The 21,136-nt window shown below is 40.0% G+C and overlaps 1 protein-coding gene and 1 pseudogene across 1 annotated transcript in view; both read left to right on the top strand.

Moving 5' to 3' along the window:
* The window catches only part of RNASEK (ribonuclease K), a 303,790-nt gene that overhangs the window by 17,012 nt on the left and 265,642 nt on the right, over nucleotides 1–21,136 (top strand). The window lies entirely within an intron of this gene.
* Nucleotides 19,632–20,130, top strand: LOC126938265 (60S ribosomal protein L23a-like; annotated as a pseudogene).

The following is a 21,136-nucleotide window of genomic DNA, read 5'->3' as shown; positions in this document are numbered from 1 at the left end:
ACGACGATTTCTTTTTTAAAGAAAGTTGTCAGAATCCCAAAGAAGACATCTGTGTTGGGAATGGAAGGAGAGGATTAGTGTGAGGTATTTCAGAAAAAGACTCTGTAGGACAAATTTTTCCTCTCTACTGGAAGATTCTCAACAGTGTACACACATTTGGTAACGTCTATCTCAGCAAAACCCTCTCTTCCTTACACGCCGGTCCCTCACCTGTTTTTCTCGTGGCCTTGGTGGCAAAGCTCCTGGGAAGGGTTGTTTATACTCACTGTCTTCACTTTTTCTTTGCCCATTCTCCACTGAACCCATTCCAGTCAGGATTGTGTAACTCCATTCAGACCGTCTGTCAAGGTCAGCAGTCACCTCCAAATCACTGATCTCATGGCCACCTTTCAGTCTTTATCTCTCTCCCCGTTGGCAGCATCTGTTACTACGGAGCCTTCTGTCTTACAACACTTTCTCGACTTGCCTCCCAGACACCACACTCCTTGGTTTTCCTTTCACCTTCTCAGTGACTTCTTCTCAGTCTCTTTTGCGAGTCAAGTTCTTCTGAAACTCCAAACACTGGAGTGTCCCAGGGTTCAGCTCTTCCCTGATTTCATCCAGTCTCACGGCTTTCAACACCATCACATGTAGACAGCTCCCAAATGGATGTTTCCAGGCCAGCCCCAGCCTCTCTTCTAACTCCACATTTGCGTCTCTGGCAGCCTACTTGACAACTCTACTTGAATTTCTAATGGGCATCTCACACATAACACATCCAAAATCACTCCAGAATACCATTCCCCAGCCCAAACTGGAATCTTTCCCATCTTAGCAAATAGAAAGTCCGTTTTTTTCCAATTGCTCAGGCCAAAAGCACTTGGATTGGGCCAGGAGTATACCTGTAATCCCAGCACTTTGAGAAGCCGAAGTGGGCGAATCACTTGAGGTCAGGAATTCAAAACCATCCTGGCCAACATGGCAAAACCCCATCTCTACTAAAAATACAAAAATTAGCTGGGTGTGGTGGCACGTGCCTGTAATCTCAACCACTTGGGAGGCTGAGGCAGGAGAATTGCTTGAACCCGGGAGGCAGAGGTTGCAGTGAGCCAAGATCACGCCGCTGCACTCCAGCCTGCGTGACAGAGTGAGACTTTGTCTTCCCCTAAAAAAGCACTTGGATTATTCTTGACTTTCTTTCACACCCAGACTTCCAACCCAGTCCTCTGGGCTCTAACTTCTAAATATATCTATCATGCAATTATTCTCCTCACCTCCATGGGAGCCAACCTGATCTAGCCCTCATGCCTAGATTTCTAACTAATCTCCCTGCCTTCATACTTACCTCTGTTCAGTCTATTCTCAGAACAGCCCCCAGAGATAACCTTTTAAATCATAATTCCGATCATGTCACTTCTGTGCTCAAAACCCTCCACTGACTTTCCACCTCACTCACCATAAACTCAAGGCCTTCAAAATGGTCATGTGTGTATTAGTCCATTTTCGCATTGCTATAAAGAGATACCTGAGACTGGGTAATTTATAAAGAAAGGAGGTTTAAGTGGCTCACAGTTCTGCAGGCTGTCCAGGAAGCATGATGCTGGAATCTACTTGGCTTCTGGGGAGGCCTCAGAAAAATTTCATTCATGGTGAAAGGCAAAGCAGGAGCAAGCATCTTCAAATGGCTGGAGCAAGAGGAAGAGAGAGAGAGCAGGGGGAGGCACTACACACGTTTTGTTGTTGTTGTTGTTGTTTGTTTTTTTAGATGCAGTCTCACTCCATCACCCAGGCTGGAGTGCAATGGCGCGATTTCGGCTCACTGCAACCTCTGCCTCCCAGGTTCAAGCGATTCTCCTGCCTCAGCCTCCCAAGTAGCTGGGATTACAGGCGCCTGCCACTATGCCCAGTAAAAGTGGACAAAGGATATGAACAGACACTCTCAAAAGAAGACATTTATGCAGCCAACAGACACATGAAAAAATGCTCATCATCACTGGTCATCAGAGAAATGCAAATCAAAGCCACAATGAGATACCAATGAGACACCAGATAGAATGGTGATCATTAAAAAGTCAGGAAACAACAGATGCTGGAGAGGATGTGGAGAAATAGGAAAGCTTTTACACTGTTGGTGGGAGTGTAAACTAGTTCAACCATTGTGGAAGACAGTGTGGCAATTCCTCAAGGATCTAGAACTAGAAATACCATTTGACGCAGCCATCCCAGTACTGGGTATATACCCAAAGGATTATAAATCATGCTACTATAAGACACCTGCACATGTATGTTTATTGTGGCACTATTCACAATAGCAAAGACTAGGAACCAACCCAGATGCCCATCAATGATAGACTGGATTAAGAAATGTGGCACATATACACCATGGAATACTATGCAGCCATAAAAAAGGATGAGTTCATGTCCTTTGTAAGGACATGGATGAAGCTGGAAACTATCATTCTCAGCAAACTACCACAAGGACAGAAAACCAACACCACATGTTCTCACTCAGAGGTGGGAATTGAACAATGAGAACACTTGGGCACAGAGCGGGGAACATCACACCCCGGGGCTTGTCATGGAGAGGGGGGCAAGGGGAGGGATAGCATTAGGAGAAATACCTAATGTAAATGATGAGCTAATGGGTGCAGCAAACCAACATGGCACATGTATACATATGTAACAAACCTGCACGTTGTGCACATGTACCCTAGAACTTTAAAAAAACAAAACAAAACAAAACAAAAAAACCTTTTCTGCTCACCCCACACAAGTAGCAGTCCCAAGCGTAATTCACAACTGCCTTTCATGCTTTGTTTATTTTCACCACCTGATAGAGCATAACTATTTTGTTTGAATCTTCTCTTCCCTAATAGAAGATAAGTTCTATTAGACCAGAGACCGTCTGTTCTGTTCAATGCCATAGCACCCATCACCTGGAATTTTCTCTTCCATGGTCGGTGCTCAACAAACACTTGTTGAACAAATGAAGGTGGGAAGAAGAGGGACAGGCTAGTGTGACTTCCAGGTTTCTGGCTTGGGTGGCGGGTGGCTGGTGATGTCATTTACGAAGATAGGGATATTTCAGCAGAATGGAGGTGGATGGAGGTGGGGAGGGCAAGCTAGTGAAGTTTTATTTTTGCCTGGTTGGATTGGAGTCATCTGCTGTCTGGAAGGCAGATAAGTAATTTAGATTTCAGGAGAGTGGTCCTGCTGGAAATGGAGAGTTGGAAGCCATCTGACAGTGATTTCCCCAGAGAGAAGATTTTACCCTGCAAAAAAAGAAAGGGCTCTGCCAGAACTCTGGGAGACACCAGACTTTAGCAAATGAAAGGAAGAAAAGATGCTGATGGAGAGGACAAAAAAGGTGCACCAATGGAAGAAGGAGGAAAACAAAGACAGAGGAAACCAATGGAAATCAAGGATTGGAAGGGCTTCAGGAAGGAGAACCAATGGACATCAAGGATTGGAAGGCATTCAGGAAGGAGAACCAATGGAAATCAAGGATTCAAAGGGATTCAGGAAGGAGGGAGGGGCCTACAGTGCTGACTGTTGAGTGCATGAGGACTGGGCAACAAGGTCATTGCAGATGGAGTGGAGTTCAGTAGCAGTGGAGGCAAAAGCCAGGTTGAAGCAGAGTAGGGAGAGAATGGGAAGCCATGCAAAGCAACACCAGCAAGATTAGACTGCTCCTTCCAGAAGTCTGACTGTGAGGAGAAAAGAAAAGCGAGGTGTACTTGAAAGGACGAAAGGGTCAAAGGAGATTTTCTGTTTATTTGCTTTTTAATGGGAGAGACATGCACACATTTATATGTGGGGGTGGGAGGAGAGAAGAGGCTATAGGAGGTAAAGAAAAGAAATAGGAATAGGAATGCTATGAAAGAAAGCTATGGAGGGCTGGATAGAATTGCCTTTGATGGGAAGAAGGAGATTGGGTAAGGGATGAGTCAGAATGCAGAAGTGCAGGTATCAGGGAAGATAGAGCTGTATCAGTAAATAAAGCCAAAAAGAAAGCAGAAGAAGCTGTGCATGTTACCACAAAACTAGTGACGGGACACTGGGACCTCTGCTGATGTTATACTCAGAAAATCCCAAAGCCTTGAGGACTGAGCTGGCCAACAGAAAGAAGCAGGAAGCCCAGACTCCACCTTCCCTTTCTTACAAATCTCTTGCAATGCATCTGATTGTCGAAATGCGAATCACAGCTGAAGCCCTGGCTGCAAAGAAAACTGCAATGTGGGAAAGTACACAGGAGGAGGGTAGAATGGATGTTGAGTCCCAGTGTTCCATATTCAGCCACCCATGTTTTATATATTGTTTTTTATATATAGACACATACACACACACACACACATAAACAAATATATATGATAATGTATTTTTACATAAAATATAAAATTATAAAACAATGTATAAAACATATAAATATTCTAATAATATTTTTAAAATTTAAATATATAAAGATATTTTCACATATACAATTATTATGCATTATATGTTTTATACGTGTATATATATATATATTTTTTTGAGAGACAAGGTCTCACTCTGTCACCCAGGCTGTAGTACAGTAATGTGGTCATAGCTCACTGCAGCCTTGAACTCCTGGGCTCAAGGGATCCTCTCTTCTTGGCCTCCCAAAATGCTGAGATTACAGGCGTGAGCCACCGTGTCAGGTCTATATTTATTTTTTATATGTAAATAAAAATAATATGTAAATATTTTATGTTTTATGTAAATTATTTTATGTAAATTATTTTATATGAAAATAAAAATTACATTTATATGTAAATAAAATTTTATTTGTATGTAAATAAAATTTTATTTATATGTAAATATAAATAAAAAATTTTTAATAGAATTAAAATTTTTATATATAATATAATAAGTATAAAAATTATTTACATATAAATAAAAATTTTATTTATAGGTAAATAAAAATTTTATATGTAAATAAAAATAATTATAAAAATAAAAATTATGCAAATAAAAATAAAAATTTAGACACATATCATCTTTACTGAGATAAAATGCACATCTCATACAATTTATCCATTTAAAGTATACAATGAATGGTTTTTAGTATATTCACAGAACTGTGCAACCATCATCACGATCAATCTTAGAACATTTTTATCACCCCAAAAAGAAATCCTGGAGGTGGAGCAAGACGGCCAAATAGAAGCCTCCACCAATCATCCTCCCTCAATTGCCTCCCTTCTGGACAGCAAGTGACTCCAATTCAACCAGTCAAAAATGATATAGGTTCTGCTATATCATTTTGAATTCTGGCTTCTACCACCAGTGCTACTGAACTCCAGTCCATCAGCAATGACCTTGTTGCTCAGTCCTTATGCTCTTGACAGGTGGTGGTGCAAGATGGCTGAATAGAAGCCTCAACTGTCTACACACATAAAGCATCATTGCAAGAACCGAAAATCAGGTGAGTGATCACAGAACCTGGTTTTAACTTCATATCTCTGAAAGAGGCACTGAAGAGGGTAGGAAAGACAGTCTCAAGCTGTTGATGCCGTCCCTCCCCCATCCCCTGACAGTGGTCATGTGGTATAGAGAATTTGTGCATTTCAGCAAGGAAGAGTACAAGCTATTGTGGGACTTTGCATTGGAACTCGGTGCTACCTTATCACAGCAGAAAGCAACACTGGGCAGGACTCAGCCAACACCCACAGAAGGAGCATTTAGACCATCCCTAGCCAAAGGGGAATCATCCATCCCAGCAGTTGGAAGCTGAGTCCTGGTGAGCCTTGCCACTGCAGGCTAAAGTCCTCTGGGGTCCCAGATAAACTTGAAAGGCAGTCTAGGCCACAAGGACTGCAATTCCTAGGCAAGTCTTGGTGCTATGCTGGGCTCAGAGCCAGTGTCTTACCAGGGCATGAACCTTGTGAGTTACCAGCCAGGGTGGCTAAGGGTGCTTATGCTACTCTTCCTCCAACCCCAGGCAGTGCAGCTCATAACTCCAAGAGAGACTCCTTTCTTCTGTTTGAGAAGAGGAGAGGGAAGATTAAAGACGGCTTTGTCTTGAATTTTGGATACCAGCTTAGCTACAGTAGGATAGGGTACTGGGCAGAGTCCAGAGGCCTGATTCCAGGCCCTAGGTCCTGGATGACATTTCTAGACATGCCTTGGGCCAGAAGAGAACACACTGCCTTGAAGGGAAGGACCCAATCCTGGCAGAATTCATCATCTGCTGACCAAAGAGCACTTGGGCCCTGAATAATCAACAGTGGTAGCCAGGTAGTACACACCATGGGCCTTGGATGCGACTCTGAGATGTGCTGGCTTCTGGTGTGACACAGCACATTACTAGCTATAGTGGCTATGGAGAGAGATTCCTTTTGCTTTTCTAAAGCAGAGTAAAATGGACTTTGTCTTGCAACATAGGTACCAGCTCAGCCAAGGTAGAGTAGAGCACCAAGCAGGCACTTAGGGTTCCTGATTCCAGGCTGGGCCCTTGGTTGGCATTCCTGGACCTGCCATGGGCCAGAAGGGAGCCCACTGCCCTGAAGCGTGAGACCCAGGCCTGGCAGCATTCACCACAAGCAGGCTGAAGAGCCCTTGGGCCTTGAGTGAACATTGGTGGTATCCCAGCAGTACCCCACCTTTGACCCTGTGGGCCTGTGGTGGTGGTGGCCATGGGGAGAGACTCCTCTGCTTGTGGAAAGGGAAGGGAAGAGTGGGAAGGATTTTGACTTGTGGCTTGGGTGCCAGCTCAGCCAGGTAAATTCAGCCAGCTCAGTACAACACCAGGTAAATTCCTAAAATTTCTGACTCCAGGTGCTGGCTTCTAGATATCATCTCTGGACCTGCCCAGGACTGGGGAGAACTTGCTCTCCTGAAAGGAAAGACATGAGTGTAGCTAGTTTTACTACCTGCTAATCGCACAGCTCTAGGACCTCAGCGAACATAGGTGGTATCCAGATAGTGATCACAGTGGGCCTTGACAAGACCCAGTGCTAGGCTGGCTTCAGGTCTAACCAAGTGCAGTTCCAGTGGTGGTGACAACAGAGGTGCTTGTGTCACTCCTGCCCCAGCTGCAGGCAGCTCAGCACACAGAGATAAGCTCTTTATTCGGGAAAAAGTAAGGAGGAGAGCAAGAGCCTCTGCCGGTAACCCAGACAATTCTTCTGGATCTTATCAAAGACCACAATGTAGATCCATTCTGCTATTAAGAGAGTCTGATGCTTTCTTGAGTATGACAGATGCATTTTTCAACTCCAAAATTTCTGCTTGATTCTTTTTAATTGTTTAAATCTCTTTGTTAGATGTATCTGGTAAAATTCTAAATTCCTTCTTTGTGTTATCTTAAATTTCATTGAGCTTCCTCAAGCTATTTTGGGGCACATATTCTCAGGACCTCCTGAGGGCTGTGTCATGTAAAAAAAAAAAAAAAAAACCAGCTATTTTGAATTATCTGTCTGAAAGGTCACATATTTCTCTCTCTCTGGGATTGGCCCCTGGTGTCTTATTTAGTTCATTTGGTGAGGTCACATTTTCCCAGATGTTGTTGATGCTTATAGATGTTCATTGGTGTCTGGGCATTGAAGAGTTAGGTATTTATTGTAGCCTGTGCAGTCAGAGCTTGTTTGTACCCATTCTTCTTGGGTAGGTTTTCCAAGAATTTGGAGGGACTTGGGTTTTCTGATCTAAAATTTTGGTCACTGCAACTGTATCTGCACTTGGGTTATCCCAAGCCCAGTAACACTGTGGCTTTTGCACGATTGGTCAAGCAGAAGAAAAAATCAGTGAGTTTGAAGACAGGCTATCTGAAAATTCATAGTTGAAGGAGTCAACAGACAAAAGAATGAAGCACACCAACGAGAATTAGAAAATAGGCTCAAAAGGGCAAATCTATGAGTTATAGATATTAAAGAGGAGGTAGAGGTAGAAAGTTTATTCAAAAGGATAATAACAGAGAACTTCCCAAACATAGAGAAAGATATCAATATTCAAGTACAATAAGGTTATAGAAAAACCGAGCAGATTTAACCCACAAAAATGACTACCTCTAGGCATTTAATAGTCAAGCTCCCAAAGGTCAAGGGTAAAGAAAGGATCCTAAAAACAGCAAGAGAAAAAACACAAATAACATACAATGGAGCTTCAATACATCTGGCAGCAGACTTTTCAGTGGGAACCCTGCAGGCCAGAAGAGAATAGCATGGCATATTTAACGTGCTGAAGGAAAAAAAGATATGCTACCCTAGAATAGCATATCCAGTGCAAATATCCTTCAAGCATGAAAGGCAAATGAAGACTTTCCCAGACAAATAAAAACAGAGATTTCATTAACATCAGAGCGGTCTGAAGGAAATAAATGCTAAAGAGAATTCTTCAATCCAAAAGAAGAGGACACTGATGAGCAATAAGAAATCATCTGAAAGTACAGAACTCACTGGTAACGTTAAATACACAGAAAAACACAGAATATTATAACACTGTAATTGTGGTGTTTAAATTACTCGTATCTTAAGTAGAAAGACTAAAAGATGAACTAATCAAAAATAATAACTACAATAACTTTTTAAAGACATAGTAAAATAAGATATAAATAGAAGCAACAAAGTTAAATAGTGGAGGATGAAGTTAAAATATAGAGTTTTTATTCGTTTTCTCTTTGCTTGCTTGTTTGTTTATGCAATCAGTATTAATTTGACATCAGTTTAAAATAATGGATTATAATGTATTATTTGCAAGCCTCACGGTAACTTCAAACCAAAAGCCAAACAACAGATACACAAAAATTAAAGGTGAGAAATTAAAACATACCACCAGAGAAAATGACCTTCACTAAGGAGAACACAGGAAGGAAGAAAAGACCAGAAAGCAACCAGAAAACAAATAACAAAATGACAGAAGTAAGTCCTTACTTATCGATAATAACATTGAATGTAAACGGACTGAACTCTCCAATCAAAAGACATAGAGTGGCTGAATAGGTGAAAAAACAAGACCCAATAATCTGTTGCCCGCAAGAAACACACTTCACCTATAAAGACACACATAGACTGAAAATAAAGGAGTGGAAAAAGATATTCCTTACCAATGGAAACCAAAAAAGAGAAGGAGTAGCTATAACTATATCAAAATTATATTTCAAGACAAAATCTGTAAAAAGAGACAAAGAAGGCCATTATATAACAATAAAGAGGTTAATTCAGCAAGATAATATAATGATTATAAAAATATATGCACCCAACACTGGAGCACCCGGATATATAAAGAAGATATTATTAGAATTAAAGAGAGAGATAGACTTAATAAAATAACAGCTGGAGACTTCAGTACTCCACTTCCAGCAGTGGACAGATCATCCAGAGAGAAAATCAATTAAAAAAAAAAATTGGACTTAATCTGCACTATAGACCAAATGGACCTAATAGATATTTATAGAATATTTCATCCAATGGCTACAGAATACATATTCTTCTCCTTGGCACCATTCTCAAGGAGAGATATGTTAGGCTACAAAAAAAGCTTTAAAACACTCCAAAAGATTGAAATAATATGAAGTATCTTCTCTGACCATAATGAAATATAACTAGAAATCAATAAGAAGAAAAATTTTGGAAATTATAAAAACACACGGAAATTAAACAATATGCTCCTGAATGACCAGTGTGCCAATTAAGAGATTAAGAAGAATATTGAAAAATTTATTTACAAAATGATAACAGGAACAATATGCCAAACCCTGTGGGATACAGTGAAAGCAGTACTAGGAGGAAAGTGTGTAGCTATAATAAGCACTTACATAAAAAAAGTAGACAAACTTCAAATAAACAATCTAATGATGCTTCTTAAAAAACTAGAAAAGCAAGAGCAAACCAAATCCTAAATCTGTAGAAAAAAGAAATAATAAACATTGGAGTAGAAATAAATGAAATTGAAATGAAGAAAACAATATAAGGATCAATGAAATGAAAAGTTGGGTTTTTTTGAAAAGATAAAGTTGACAAAGCTTCAACCACACTAAGAAAAAAAATACAGAAGACCCAAATGAATAAAATCAGAGATTAAAAAAAGGAGTCATTACAACCAATACTGCAGAAATCCAAAGGATCATTAGGGGCTGTAATGAGCAATCGTATGCCAACAAATTGGAAAATCAGTTAATAGAAGAAATTGATAAATTCCTAGACACATAACACCTACCAAGATTGAACCATGAAAAAATCTAAAATCTGAACATAACCAATAACAATGAGTAATGAGCTCAAGGCCATGATAAAAAGTCTCCCAGCAAAGAAAAACCGAGGGCCTAGTCATTTCACTGCTGAATTCTACCAAACATTTAAAGAAGAACTAATACCAATCCTACTCAAACTATTCCGAAAGAGGAGAAAGGAAGTCTTCCAAACCCATTTTCCAAGACCAGTACTACCCTGATACCAAAACCAGACAAAGGCACATCAAAAAAAGAAACTACAGATGAATATCCCTGATGAACAATGATGGAAAAATCTTCAACAAAATACTAGCAAACTGAATTCAACAACACATTAAAGAGACCTTTCATCATGACCAGGTGGGATTTATCCCAGGGATGCAAGAATGGCTTTAACATATGCAAATCAATCAATGTGATACATCATATCAACAGAAAAAAGGACAAAAACATATGATCGTTTCAACTCATGCTGGAAAACTTTTGATAAAATTCAACATCCCTTCATGATAAAACCCCTAAAAACACGGGGTATAGAAGGAACATACCTCAACATAATAAAAGCTATATATAATAGACCCACAACTAGTGCCATATTGAATGGGGAAAAACTGAAAGCCTTTCCTCCAAGATCTGGAACACGACAAGGATGCCCACTTTACAACTGTTATACAACATGGTACTGGAAGTCCTAACAAGAGCAATCAGACAAGAGAAAGAAAGAAAGAACATACAAATTGGAAAGGAAGGAGTCAAGTTATCCTTGCTTGTAGATGAGGTGATCTTACGTTTGGAAAAACCTAAAGACTCCACCAAAAAATTATCAGAATTAATAAACAAATTCAGTAAGGTGCAGCATGCAAATTCAACATATAAAAATCAATAGCATTTCTATATATTAGTAGTGAACAATCTGAAAAAGATATCAAGAAAGTAATTCTCTTTACAGTAGCTACAAGTAAAATTAAATACCTAGGAATCAACCAAAGAAGTGAAGGATCTCAACAATGAAAACTACAAAACCCTGGTGAAAGAAATGGAAAGGACACCAAAAAATGGAAAGTTATTCCATGTTCAAGGATTGGAAGAATCAATATCGTTAAACTTTCTGTAGTATCCAAAGTGATCTACAGATTCAATGCAATCCCTATCAAAAATACCAATCACATTCTTCTCAGGAATAGAAAAAAAAATTCTGAAATTTATATAACCCAGAATAGCCAAAGCTATCCTGAACAAAATAACAAAAGTGAAGAAATCGCATTACCTGACTTCAAATTATACTACAGAGCTGTAGTCACCTCACCAAAACAGCATAGTACCAGCATAAAAATAGACATATAGACTAATGGAACAGCATAGAGAACCCAGAAACAAATATATACATCTACAGTGAACTCATTTTTGACTAAGGTGCCAAAAACACACATGGGAAAAAGACATCCTCTTCAATAAATGGTACTGAGAAAACTGAATATCCATATGCAAAAGAATGAAACTAGATGCCTATCTCTTGCCATATATAAAAATCAAATAAAATGCATTAAATACTTAAATCTAAGATCTCAAACTATGAAACTACTAAAAGATAACATTGGGGAAACTCTCCAGGACCTTGAAGTGGGCAAAGCGTTCTTGAGAAGTACCCCCACAAGCACAGGAAACCAGAGCAAAAATGAACAAGTAAGATCACATCAAGTTAAAAACTTCTTCACAGCAAAGGAAGAAATCAGCAAAGTCAAGATACAACCCACAGAAATATTTGCAAACTGGCCAGGCGCAGTGGCTCATGGCTCTAATCCTGGCATTTTGGGAGGCCAAGGTGGGCAGATCATGAGGTCAGGAGTTCAAGATCACCCTGGCCAATATGGTAAAACCCCATCTCTACTAAAGATACAAAAAAATGAGCCAGGAGTGGTGGTGTGTGCCTGTAATCCCAGCTGAGGCAGGAGAATCGCTTGAACCTGGGAGGCAGAGGTTGCAGTGAGCCGAGATTGCACCATTGCACTCCAGCCTGGGTGACAGGGTGAGACTTGGTCTCAAAAAAAAAAAAAAAAAGAAAAGAAAAGAAAAAGAAAAGAAAATATTTGCAAGCTATCCATCTGACAAGGGATTAATAACCAGAATAGATAAGGAACTAAAAAAAACTCTATAGGAAAAAAATCCAATAATCCAATTTTAAAATGAGCAAAATATCTGAATAGACATTTCTCAAAAGAAGACATACAGATGGCAAACAGGTATATGAAAAGATGCTCAATATCACTGATTGAAATGCAAATTAAAACTAAAATGAGATATCATCTCACCGCAGATAAAATAGCCCTTATCCAAGACAGGCAATAATGAATGCTGGCAAGGATGTGGAGAAAAGGAAACCCTCATACACTGTTGGTGGGAGTTTAAATTAGTACAACCACTAAGGATAACTGTTTGGAGGTTCCTCAAAAAACTAAAAATAGGTTGGCATATGACCCAGCAATCTCCCTGCTAGGTGTATACCCCAAAGAAAGGAAATCAGTATTATCAAAGAGATGTCTGCACTCCCATGTTTATTGCAGCACTGTTCAAATAGCCAAGATTGGAAGCAGCCTGAGTGTCCATCAACAGATGAATGGTTAAAGAAAATGTAAGATATATACATAATGGAGTACTATTCAGGTATAAAAAAGAGTGATATCCTGTCATTTGCAACAACATAGATGGAACCGGAGGTAATTTTGTCAAGTGAAATAAGTCAGGTACACAAAGACAAACTTCACGTCTTCTCACTTATTTGTGGGAGTTAGAAATGAAAACAATTGAACTCATGGAGATGGAGAGTAGAAGGATGGCTACCAGAGCTTAGGAAGAGTAGTGGGTGATGGCTCCAAAAAGCTCCTAGAATGGATAAATGAATTCAGCAAAGTTTCAGGATGCAAAATGAATGTATACAAATTAGTGCACCAACAGTGACCAAGCTGAGAGTCAAATAAAGAACTCAACCCCTTTTACAATAGCTGCAAAAAATAAAATACTTAGGAATATACCTAACCAAGGAAGTGGAAGACCTCTACAAGGAAAACTATAAAACACTGCAGAAACAAGTCATAGACAACACAAATGAGTGGAAACACATCTCAAGCTCATGGATAGGTAGAATCAATATTGCAAAAATGACTGTACTGCCAAAAGCAATCTACAAATTCAATGCAATTCTCATCAAAATACCACCATAATTCTTCACAGAACTAGAAAAAAAAATTCTAAACTTCATATGGAACCAAAAAAGAGCCCACATAGCCAAAGCAAGACTAAATAAAAAAGAACGAATCTGGATGCATCACATTACCTGATTTCAAACTACACTGTAAGGCCATAGTCACCCAAACAGCATGGTACTGGTGTAAAAATAGGCACATAGACCAATGGAACAGAGTAGAGAACCCAGAAATAAACTCAAACACTCACAGCCAACAGGTCTTCAACAAAGCAAACAAAAACATAAAGTGGGGAAAGGACGCCCTATTCAACAAATAGTGCTGGGATAATTGGCAAGCCAGATGTAGGAGAATAAAACTGGATCCTCATCTCTCACCTGATACAAAAATCGACTGAGGATAGGCTGGGCATGGTGGCTCATGCCTGTAATCCCAGCACTTTGGGAGGCTGAGGCGGGTGGATCATGAGGTCAGGAGATCGAGACCATCCTGGCTAACACGGTGAAACCCCATCTCTACTAAAAATACAAAAAATTAGCCGGGCGTGGTGGAAGGCACCTGTAGTCCCAGCTACTTGGAAGGCTGAGGCAGGAGAATGGCGTGAACCCAGGAGATGGAGCTTGCAGTGAGCTGAGATTGCGCCATTGCACTCCAGCCTGGGCGACAGGACAAGACTCCATCTCAAAAAAAAAAAAAAAAACCAAGAGTATAATTGGGTTGTTTGTAACAGAAAGTATAAATACTTGAGGTGATGGATACGCAATCCCAATGGGAATATTATGCCTTGCATGCCTATATCGCAATATCTTACATATTTCATAAATATATATATTTATATATATATTTATGCATTGGATCTGTAAATTGCTTTGGGCAGTATGGCCATTTTAATGACACTGATTCTTCCTATCCATGAGCATGGAATGCCTTTCCATTTGTGTCATCTCTGGTTTCTTTTAGCAGTGTGTTGTAATTCTCATCGTAGAGATGTTTTACCTCCCTAGTTAGCTGTATTCCTAGGTATTTTATTCTCTTTGTGGCAACTGTGAAAGGGATTGCCTCCAGTCCCTAGTAACCTTGGACTCTCTAGATCCTGAAGGCAATAATGCCTAAGGCTGTGAAAAAGCAAAGATGGTGGCCTGTCCCTCCCCCTGGGAGCTCTATTCCAGGGAGGTGTAATGCTGCTACCAGTAACTGGCTGGAGTTCCAAGCTAGTGGGCCTTATCTTGCAAGGTGCCATGGAAGCAGGGCCTACAGATGGTCAATGCTCAGCCCCCTGGATTTAGCTCCTTTTCTAGGGGTAGAACCTCCCACTTCATTAGAGTTGCAGCTGCTTTTGCCAGGAAGTCCAGTTATCTAAAGTTCCGGGGGCTCCATGTATGCCTGAGTGGCTGCTCTGCCAAAATTCCACGTAGCTCTGCATGTCAGAATGCAGACCATGGTGGAGTGGGTTCATGAAGGGATCTCCTGATCTGAGAGTTGCAAAAATATATGGGGGACACATGGATCTCTGGGGTTGTTCACTCACTCATGGAGGCTCCCCTGGCTCTGTGTCACTCCTGGGCAGGCGATTGTCCTGCCTTGCTTTTCTCCATTCTCTGTGGGTTAAGTTGTTTTCCTGATGAATCCCAATAATTATACCTGGATGACTCAGTTGAAGGTGCTGTATTTACTCACCCTTTCTATTTGTCTCCATGAGAGTGGCGCACATTAGCTGCTTCTAGTCAGCCATCTTGACCATCCTTCTCCCTGACTGCCTTTCTTTTGGGTATATACCTAGCAGTGGGATTGCTGGATCATATGGTAACTCTATTTTTAGTTTTCTGAGGAGCCTCCAAACTGTTCTCCACTATTAGTACAATAGTAATTGTACTAATTTACATTCCTATAAACAGTACGAAGGTTTCCTTTTCTCCACATCCTTGCCAGCATTTGTTATAGCCTGTCTTTTGGATAAAAGCTATTATAACTGAGGTGAGATGATATCTCATTGTAGTTTTGATTTGCATTTCTCTGATGATCAATGATATTGAGCACCTTTTCAAATGCCTGTTTGCCATTTGTATGTCTTCTTTTTGAGAAATTTCTACTCAGATCTTTTGCCCACGTTGAAATTGGATTACTAGATTTTTTTCCTATAGAGTTAGTTGAGCTTCTTAAATATTCTGGTAATTAATCCCTTGTCAGATGGGTAATTTTCAATTATTTTCTCCCATTCTTTCCATGGGTTGTCTTTTCACTTTGTTCACTGTTTCCTTTGCTGTGGAGAAGCTTTTTAACTTGATATGATCCCATCTGTCTATGTTTGCTTAGGTTGCCTGTGCTTGAGGGGTATTGTTCAAGAAATCTTTACCCAGTCCAATGTCCTGGAGAGTTTCCCCAATGTTTTCTTGTAGTAGTTTCACAGTTTGAGGTCTTAGATTGACATCTTTAGTCCATTGTGATTTGATTTTCAGGTACGGCAAGAGATAGTGATCTAGTTTCATTCTTCTGTACATGGATATCCAGTTTTCCCAGGACCATTTATTGAAGAGACTGCCATTTTCCCAAAGTGTGTTCTTGGCATCTTTGTTGAAAATGAGTTCACTGTGGGTGTGTGGATTTGTTTCTAGGTTCTGTATTCTGTTCCATAGGTCTACGTGTCTGTTTTTATGCCAGTATCACGCTGTTTTGGTGACTATAGCTCTGTAGTATAATTTGAAGTCAGGTAATGTGATTCTTCCAGTTTTATTCTTCTCAGGTAGCTTTGGCTATTCTGGGTCTTTTGTAGTTCCATATATATAAATTTAAGATTGCTTGTTCTAATTCTGTGAAGAATGCCATTGGTTTGGGTTTGGTTTTTTTTTTTTTTTTTTTTTTTTTGAGATGGAGTCTCGCTTTATCGCCCAGGCTGGAGTGCAGTGGCCGGATCTCAGCTCACTGCAAGCTCTGCCTCCCGGGTTCACGCCATTCTCCTGCCTCAGCCTCCCAAGTAGCTGGGACTACAGGCACCTGCCACCTCGCCTGGCTAGTTTTTTGTATTTTTTAGTAGAGATGGGGTTTCACCGTGTTAGCCAGGATGGTCTCCATCTCCTGACCTTGTGATCTGCCCGTCTCAGCCTCCCAAAGTGCTGGGATTACAGACTTGAGCCACCACGCCCGGCCGTCGTTGGTATTTTGATAAGGATTGCACTGAATCGGTAGATGACTTTGGGTAGTATGGACAGTTTAACAATATTGATTCTTTCAGTCCATGAACATGAAATATTTTTCCATTTTTGGTGTCCTCTTCGATTTCCTGCATCAATGTTTTATAGTTTTCATTGTAGACATCTTTCACTTCTTTGGTTAATTCCTAGGTATTTAATTTTATTTGTAGCTTTGTACACAGGATTACTTTCTTGATTTCTTTTTCAGATTGTTTGCTGTTGGCATATAGTTCACCAGGGATACAGCAGTAAACAAAATAGGCAAAAATGTTTTTCCTCGTGGAACTATATTCTAGTTGAGAAAAATAGATAAAAAGCAAATCAAATATATAGTATTATAAAGAAAAACTAAAGCATGGAAGCAGAATACAGAATATAATGGAATTGGGCAGAAATGTTAGATTGGTTGCTTTGGAAAGGCTTTACTGAGAAGGTGTCTTTTGAGAAAAGACCTGAAAGAAGTGAAGAAACTGTGTCCACACGGATTCCTGGGTAACAGACTTCCCAGTGTATGGCTAATGCAGCTGGCTTCTGTAGTGGAAGCATGCATGGCTAGTTCCTGAAACAGCAAGGAGACAAGTGTGGCTGCAGTGGAGTCAGCATGGTGGGTAAGAATGAGATATGAATGAGAAAGACAACAGGTGAGAGAAGGTTATGTAGGACCCTGTAGATTATAGTAAGGGCTTTGGCTTTTACTCTGTGTAAGCTGGAAAACTGTTGGAGGATTTTGAGCAGAGACCTGACATGTTCTGACTTACATTTTAAGTGGATCACTGTGGCTGCCGTACTGAGAACAGACTTTGGGGGGCAAGAGAAGAAGCAAGGCTAGAGTTTTGTTGTTATTATTGTTATTGTTTAATTTTACTTTAAGCTCTGGGATACATGTGCAGAATGTGCAGGTTTATTACATAGGTATACATGTGCCATGGTGATTTGCTGCACCTATCAACCTGACATCTAGGTTTTAAGCCCCATATGCATTAGGTACTTGTCCTAATGCTCTCTCTCCCCTTGCCCCCCCCCCCACCCCCAACAGGCCCCGGTGTGTGATGTTCCCCTCCCTGTGCACATGTGTTCTCATTGTTCAATTTCCACTTATGAGTGAGAACAGAAGCATGGATAGAGTTTGAAGATCACTACAACAATCGAGGTGAGAGATAAGGGTGGCTTTGACTAAGGTGATAACAATGGAGATGACAAAAGATCAGGTTCTCAGTATATCTTGAAAGCAAGCCAACAGGGTTTGCTGAGAGACTAGATGTGGGATGTGAGAGAAGAAGCAAGGATGTCTCCAATATTTTTGGCCTGAGCAACTGGGAAAAAAAGATGCCATGAACCCACTTGGGGAATATCAGAAGACAGCTTTGGATATGTTGAATTAGCTAGCCTATTGGATATCAAAGTACAGATGTCAAGTTGGCATTTGGAGACGAAGGATTTTGCCCCACAAAACCTTGGAAGGCTTAGAAACTGGGGGCACTGATTTCCATGGACAGTAGGTGTGAGAGTAGGGGCTGAAAACTGTGTGACTGGTAGAAAAATCTGCAAATATATAAGTTAGACCTCAGGTTCCCTATTCCAATACTAGTGAGTTCATTTTTGAAGAAGCTGAACCAGAAAGTCCCTGGACTCAGAACACTGGGTACTGTGCAGGGCTGGATGCAAACATGGAGGTTAGGTGAAAGTCTACGTATTGAACAGTGAGGTCTGCAGCTCCTCATCCCCATGCATTTCTCAGGTTTATATTAACCAGGCAAGCATTTGTAAGATCCTTCTCTGAATGGCCCAAGAGAATAGACCTGCAGATACTGACATCTGGGGGTCAGTTAGATGAGTGAAGGAAGTCAAGTACCCAATCCTCTATAATAAGCTAGGGTTTCACCATATTGGCCAGGCTGGTCTCGAACTCCTGACCCTGTGATCCACCTGCCTTGGCCTCCCAAAGTGCTGGGATTGCAGGCGTGAGCCACTGTGCCTGGCCAATAAATTGTATATTGATCTTGGAAAGAAACAAAAAAAGCCCAAACTGAGATTTGAGAATCAAAGTTTGCCTTTGCATCCAGGCAGTTAACTGCCTGCAACAAACAAAAAAAATCTCAATGGTTTCAGAGGGAGCTAAAAGAAACCAGCATCTATACAACATAATATTTACAATGTCTAGAATTCAATCCCAAATTACTTGACAAGCAAAGAAACAGATAAATGTGATCCCTTATCAAGAGAAAATACAATCAAAAGCCCAATCCAAGATGACCCATATGTTGTAATTATTAAATAAGGATTTTAAAGCATCTATTGTAACCATGCATAATGATGTAAAGAAAAATATATATTTGTAATAAATAAACAAATGGAAAATCTCAGCAGATAAATAAAAACTGCAAATAAACCAGGTGGAAGTTCTAAAATTGATTAAAATATCTAAAATTAAAAATTAACAGCAGCAGATAGAAGATAACAGAAGAGTCAGTGAATTTGAAGATAGATCAACAGAAATTATCTAATCTGAAGAAAAAAATTAAAATAGAAGAGATCCTCAACATCAAAATCTCTGAGATACTTTTAATGAGTCCCAGAGAAAGAGACAAAGAATGGGGCAGAAAAAAATCTTGCAAAACAATAGCTGAAATTTCCCCCAATTTGGTGAAAGACATTAATTTACAGGCACAAGAAATTCAGCAAACCCCAATCAGGATAAAGATGAAGGAAACTATGCGTAGACAAATCGTTATCAAACTGCTGACAACCAAAGACAAAAAGAAAACCTGATACCTTTCAGAGAAAAATGACAGATTACATACAGGGAATGACAACTCAAATGACCATGTACTTCTCACCAGATACTATGGAAGCCAAATAATTATGCTTGATGCATCCCCAAGCATAAACTAAAAGGGAATTCGAAAAAATATTCAAAGAATTCAAAAGGCGGCAAGAAAGGAGGAACGCGGGAACAAAAAAACAAGGGGTATACAGGAAAAATGACAATAATGTTGCAGACCTAAATTCAACTGTATCAACAATTATATTAAATGCTAATATACTAAGCACTCCAATTAAAATATGGAATTGGACCCTGTTCACAAGATGACGCCAAAAGCCAAGAAGGAAGCTCCTGCCCCTCCTAAAGCTGAAGCCAAAGCAAAGGCTTTAAAGGCCAAGGAGGCAGTGTTGAAAGGTGTCCACGGCCACATAAAAAAGAAGATCCACCAAAAAATCAAGATCCACCCACCTTCTGGCAGCCCAAGACACTGTAACTCTGGAGGCAGCCCAGATAGTCTCAGGAGAGTGCCCCCAGGAGAAACAAGCTTGACCACTATGCTGTCATCAAGTTTCTGCTGACCACTGAGTCTGCCATGAAGGAGACAGAAGACAACAACACACTTATGTTCATCGTGGATGTTAAAACCAACAAGCGCCAGATCAAACAGGCTGTGAAGAAGCTCTGTGACATGGATGTGGCCACGGTCAACACCCTGATCAGCCTGTTGGAGAGAAGAAGGCATATGTTCAACTGCCTCCTGATTATGGTACTTTGGATGTTGCCAACAAAATTGTGTTGAGTCCAGTTGGCTAAATCTAAATATATGTATGTCTTTTTCACCATAAAAAAATATGGAATTGGAAGTAGCTCCCCAACTTACTGCTTGCTAAGGAAAAGGCATAGATCATCCATTCCCATTGCTTCCATACTCATTTGATATGTATCTACCCAAAAGTAATATGCTGTTTCACTCCCCTGTACTCTGCCTTCTGCCTCAAATGCCCTTCCTATCTCACACCATCCTCACCCCCAGCATTCAACACACACACACACACACACACAAACACACACACACTCCCTCATGTCTTGCCTTTCCATGAAAGTGATATGATCTGACCACTCCACTTACTGCAATAAAAATAGATCATATTTACGCATGGGTGAAATTATATCTTGCTATGCAAGCTCACTAAGAGCTGAGACTTCATTTTGTTTGTGATTGTAGCCCCTGAGCTAGGTGTATTTAGCTATTATGTCTAGGTGTATTAGGCTATTTAGCTATCAAAAACATTAATCAGTAATCAAAATTAAGTAGTGAATATGGTAGGCTGTTCCCCACTAATAAAATTTATAATAACAAACTTAAAGAGTAATTCAAGCCAGACTATGTCCTCTGCTTTATAAAATAATATCCTGCCAACTTGGCATGACATAGTATTTTTTTTCCTGACAAATACTCACATATTTGCTCAAACAAATTAATATTCTTCCTTTGATTCACTTTTTTTTGGAGGAAATAAGTTCACATGTCAATGTAAAAGCTGATCCTTACAACCTCTCCTCCAAATGAATTTTTATATCTTCATGATAACAAGATAATTAAGGAACAATAAACTTTTCTTTAACTTTGTCTTTTTTTTTTTTTTTTTAGACCTAACCCTGGCCTTCCAAATGGAGCCCTCGTTACTGAGATAGAAAAACAATGATATGCTGCTAAATATTTAACAACCAGATCTTGGGGATGGGGAGATACTCTGATTTGCAGCATTTGCCCGTTTCCATGGTTTAAATACTCTCATTATTGCCAATTTTAAGATAT

This window comes from Macaca thibetana, chromosome 16 (assembly GCF_024542745.1).
Source record: "Macaca thibetana thibetana isolate TM-01 chromosome 16, ASM2454274v1, whole genome shotgun sequence".
Lineage (NCBI taxonomy): Eukaryota > Metazoa > Chordata > Mammalia > Primates > Cercopithecidae > Macaca > Macaca thibetana.
The sequence above is the reverse complement of the archived record's forward strand: the minus strand, read 5'-3'. Positions and strand labels throughout refer to the sequence as shown.